Source organism: Stegodyphus dumicola, chromosome 8 (assembly GCF_044657685.1).
Source record: "Stegodyphus dumicola isolate Sdum_Otavi_A_Nest chromosome 8, ASM4465768v1".
NCBI classification, from domain to species: Eukaryota; Metazoa; Arthropoda; class Arachnida; order Araneae; family Eresidae; genus Stegodyphus; species Stegodyphus dumicola.
The window spans coordinates 133,877,876-133,883,919 of NC_140775.1; positions in this window are offsets into that span (position 1 = coordinate 133,877,876).

Sequence of the window (6,044 nt, forward strand, 5' to 3'; positions counted from 1 at the left end):
AAAGTAAAAATAGTTTAAAATATTTATTTTCAAAGCTTGTATAAATGGCAAAATGTATTTAACATTCGAGTTAAATACAAACAGACACATAGAAAAAGAAGACAAGAAAACAAACCTATAGAAAAAAGAAATTTTCTGCTATATAGAAAAACGTTTTGTAAACCCTTAAGTTTTAAAGAGATAAAACAATTCTGAATTCTTAAGCCGTAAACAGATAAAGAACATAAGCGTAAAATTTGCAAATATTCATTTTTAATATTTATTTAGGTTTTGCATAAAACATAGGTCACTATAAAGCAAGACATAAAATTCTTGAAATAAGGTTAAGTCCAATACACGGCATACCAATGAAGACAGGATGAACTATGTGAAATCGTAATAGACACATAAAAGGAATTGCCTAGTCTAAATGAGAATTCGTCTTTAATGATTACACATTCATTTAATGCTAATAGGAGCTGAGGAATATTTATATAGGCAATCTTCAACAAGTACTTTATAGCTACATTTAAAATTCTTGGTTATGAGATCGCAGTTCCGATCGAGAAATAATCCTGATTGGTAGCATACGAAAACAGCACACTAATCAGATAGTTCCCTACGTCAAAACACAGCAAAGTTTATCAGTTCCAAAAGTGGTCGAAATGTAGTCCCCCGGAGAGTGGTATTCGAAGGAAACAAATCCTGAATATTACAAAGATCATTATACTTTCAACCCGTAATCGGAAACTAAACTCAACGTCTTATAAAGACTGGGATTTGGCGTTTTTCGCTTTCTTTCTCGTCACTATACCCTAAATAACAGTCTCGAACAGCATTTCAGCGCACATTTAGTAACTATTCACTTCAGCTGATCATCATTTTTTTTGGGGGGGATACGTCGCGCATTAATTTTTCCCTGCTTTTGTTAATAAACGTAGTCTGCATCAGCGCTTTTCCCTCCTGTTCTTTTAAACACCTGGAAAAGTCTTGAGTGTGTATTAAATAATTAAATTCAGCCATTATACACAAGGCCGAACCATATTCAGTACGTTTTCCTATATCTCGCCTATTTTGCAGTTCATCTCAGCAATAAGTGTGTAAATAATGGGGGACAGAGATACGACGGCTCTATCCTCTATAACTTACACGCTTTTATATCAGTCTACCGTTTGTATTTCTTCTATCTTACACATTTTTGTTTATTTCTTCTTCATTTTTCTACACTTCCTCAAAACTCCTCACTTAAACTTTTCCTTCCTCTCACATCGCTCCTTTCTCTGTCCCACTCCTCTTCCTTTTGCCAAGATCTTTCTTCCTTAACTTTTTCCCTAATTATTAATTAAAACTTAATTCTGACACAAAAAACGCCTCGCATAATCTTATATCTCACACTGGTTAAATGTAAGGTGCACCACATTTTTCATAACCAATTGCAAGCACACCGCTATTAAAATTATGCACAGTATTTTCATCTTACTTGGCCCGAAGAAAGACAAATTTCATAATTTTATTCTCCTCCGCACTAAAGACAAAGTTCGTGAGGCAGAATGACTCCTAAGAAATAATAAGCCTAGCAGACAGTCTATCTATATTTCATTTCATGCTCAGCCCAAAGGTAATTCCATAACAAAATGGCTTCGTACTTAATAAAGAAAAGTTTTTCTCAGAGCTATCACCTGTTTAAACCTCCTACAGTAAATTTATTTTTCTACATACCATACTTACACAATACCCCTTTTTTTACTTCTTTGTACGAAGTAAAAAGGAAGTATTCTAATCGCGAAACGTTTCAGGCAGCATATTTCAATGAAAATATTCATTTTGAATATTGTATTAACATGCAATTTAACGATGGTTTTGCGTGACAGCTGTACGTAAGGACAGACTAAAAGACTCTTTCCTCCAAAAAAATTATAAAACTGCTTTAAAATGAATTCTAAAGAGAATTTTCCGTGGCGTCTGTACGAACATATGTACGTACGTATCTAGCATAACTTAAAAACAACTCCGAACGTTGAAATTTTGTATATAAGACTGCTATACTATGTAGATATGCACCTCGTATTCTGGTTGCAATCGGCAGCACCAAAAGTATATATATCGACTCTGTTACCCGGCTCAGTGATCTCAGTTTCTTTACTCTTATATGTTTGTAAATTGCGTATTTTTATTATCAGCACTGCACGTGATTATAACCACGTGCCGAGTGCAGTGCTGATAAGGACCACGTGTTTCTGAGATTCCCCTTTATTTTATTTTTCTTCTTTCTAGGTATTTCTTTCTCCTGATGAGGAGGGACCTTTAGCTGCCCTCGAAATCGATTGAGTGTTTCAATATACTTACGCTAAATACAAGGTTGTTTTTACGATTTTAATTTAAATGTTGTTTAAGTGCGGCTAAGCTTAATATTTTTCGCGATGGCGGCCATGTTTATTTACATTTGAAACTTGGCAGAATAACGGATTTTTGCCAATCTAGAGAAACTAAGCTTCGCAACAACAAAGATAACGTCATCATTTATTGTTGCGAATTAAATCATGCTTAATCCATTCTGCAATTTATTAGAGGAAACAAGTGGTTAAGATTTTCGCGAAGTGAAAACTGAATTAATTTGAATGAGAAATACTTGTCTGTGATAAACTGTTTCTTTTTTGTTATATTTGCTTAATTCCTTTTATACATCATTCTAGATTTATTATAGTATTTGAATAGAAAATGTAGCAACGATTAGATAATTCTTCAAATGATATAAATTTTGTGCATTCTGAGTTATAATATGAACGAAATATAATGCTGTTAATTGAACCTAGCGAGTGTCGATATGGTAAACAAATATAGTGAATTTTAAAGTGTGCATTTATTCTATTGTGGTTTATGCGCTATCAACGAAGTATATTTAATTCAATACAATAAATTAAATGAAATGTAAGAAAAAATGCGTATAATTTAATATTCCGTGCAAGGAAGTCATGTGGTGTACACATCAGATTTTTAATTTTACTGTACGAAAATGAAGAGGAGAAAATCATACGAATAGTTTAACTTCCGAAGGTTATTGTTTCAGTAAAAATATAACAAATGGAAAATATTCATGGATAAACAACTGCTAAATGTCTAAATATTATGTACTTAAAAGAAATCTATGTTCCAATAAGATTACCTAGCATTAAGCCTGAATTTTGTCCCCATCATCGCCTTGTCATTGCCTTCGACATCGTTTAGTCTGTCTTCTTACATGAATGAAATTCAGAACCATCAAAGATCGTTAGATATTCTTATTTTCTTGAAGCTCTACAAAATTATTGCTTCATTAGTTATAGCCCAGGCACTCGAAATATACGGGCAGATCAATTAGCTAGATGAAAACAATAACTATTTAGTCAAATCCATTCTAAAATTTAAGAGAGTTCTCTTTCTAAACGCTGTGAAGAGAAGAAGAATTACATTCACACATAAAACATTCTCAGAAACGTATGCTAAAAAGTTAAGAGGATATAAACGCGAGTAAATACAGTATTTGAGAATCCCCTAATTTTATCTTTTCTTTAAAAAATTCAAGTAAAAGGAAGCCTTTTCTTTCAAAGCAATGTATCTTCCTATTCACCTGGTCCTCGGATATGTTAATATAACGGAAGTATTTCTTTCTTACCGTGTAGGACACTAGAAAGCGAAGGGATCCTTTATTACCAGGCTTTTTGTTTACCTAGTTTTCCAAACGTCTGTTACAACAAAAATAATTTTCATTCACAGAATTCAAACAGACAGAAGTGTTATTTAACTTTCCTTTAAATCAAGTTGCTTCATAACAATTTTTAAAATGAATTCTGTTCTGTCTTTTCCTCGAATATGCAACTTTTGAAATACATATTGTTACGTTATTTTCTTCTTCACGTTTGTACGAGGTTCCTGTGGATTTGGAGTGAATAATGACGACACTTGATGCAGTATCGAAACACACTTCATTTACCAATATTGTCAGGACAGCTCCAAAACACGTTTTACAGTCGTCGATGAACTACTATAAACACGCTGACACGATCAGCGACACAGCCTTCCGGTTATCAGGCTATCACGGTGGAAACAGCTTCACTGCAAAATACCAGAGTACAGCACCCGATTCTGCTCGGTCGTTCTCGGAACTCCACGTACTCTCGGACTCTCCACGCTACAAAGGACTCTCCACGAGACGACACACAGGGCACGGCTCCCGATTCTTCGGTTCAGTCGTTCGCGGAGCTCAACACGCTCTCTCGACGATGCACTGACCGCGATACACTAAGAGACTCCTTCGGTGAACTCGACGACCCACTCGGCACTCACTGCTAGGCTATCAACTCGGGGGATCGACTCCTCAGGGATTGACTCGGTAGACGAGACACACTCTCGATGAGAGACACACACTCACTAACTGACTGCGGACCAGCAGGGTTTATATAGCTTTCGGCTTGTGTTCGAGAGCATTCTGGGCTAAGCCGGTAAGAATTCGTTCCAGAAAGTTCTACATCCGTCCATGGCATATCGCCAATTTTTGCGCCAAATGTCGCCAAATGGGCCATTTCTCGCGAAATGTGGCAACTCTGCCTTCCCTTGTCCTTTTATGGCAACCCTAAAGCTGCTTTGCGCGGAAACTATCTCACCGCGCCTGGACATTTCGTAACACTATGTTTTTCATCAAAGGTTTTTAAAAATTAATTATTTGACAACTTTGAGTGAATTGAAAATGTTAACTCCATTAAAATTCAATCTTCAAGTGACTACTGTGCATTGAATATGCTTCTTGTTTATTATTAAATGATAAGGATTTTTAATTTAACGTAAATTTCTTGAAATGCAATTAAATAATATAATATTGGTTACTTATTAAATACATATGAGTACAAATTGAAAAAAAAAACTGCGCTTTTAAGCTTGCGATAAAATAAAAATTTATAACTATTTTTAGTGTGTTGAAATTTATTGCCACAAAGTGAGGAAATTATTCAAGCTCTTTTCTTATATATTAGATCTTAATATCCTCTATCCTATATTTACTACCAATCTAATATCCTATATATATTAATATATATTAGATTTAAACATTGTTCTAACATAGGTATTTTGACACAACCTCGGACGTTTTCTAAAATGGCATGCCAGTTTGTTTCCATATTTCGATTCTACAACTTAAATTACACCCAAATAATATTTTTTTTTTAAATTTAGCCAGAAACTTACCGAGAAATTTAAAAATTTATCTCGGAGCACATTTTCCATCTGCTCCAATAATGGAGAAAATCTTAAGTCACAGCAAACTATTTTCCTTTGCTCTTTTTTCATTGTGCACGAGCGAAAAAGAAGGTGCAACGTTCATTCTTTCAAATAATTTTAACAAAGTGCATGAAGTACATTTGGCGTTATTATCGCTTATAGCAAATATATCAAATTTCAGAACCCACCATTACATAAATTTACATACATCTTGGAAAATTTTAAATAGAAAACATTTAATTTCTTGTAGGTATGCCTAGAAATACATCTATATTAAGGTAATGGTAAAAATTTAATAGGCTATAATTTAACAATTTTTTCGAAAAATTTATAAAAATTACTAAAAAATACAAATTTAGAAAACAAAATCAGAAAATAGCTGCGAATTTGATTTGTATTGACCCTAAATTTCGAATTATGAAAAAAGAAATTAATTAAGTTTAATAAAAGAGAGATATTAATAAATATATACCAAATTCAATTAACATTGAAAAGATAAAATTTTGAGAGCTAACTTTTTAAAAACTCCTCGTGCGATATTTCGAAACCTTGGCAATGTGGCATAACTTGAGTCGTATAAATAAAATATGGAAAAAAATAGGTATGTCTTTACAGTCTGATTTTGTATCAGAATACGTATGTTAAAACAAAACTATATATAAATCTAACATATAGCCTAAGTCGCACTTTTGAGACATAAAAAATGCAAGTTAAATTTCATCAAAGGGCCCAGCAGAACCCGGAAGCTATAGAACAATTCTCTTTTTTATGTACGAAGCGTAGTTAATGCTACCAGGATATTTACCACCCTGGCT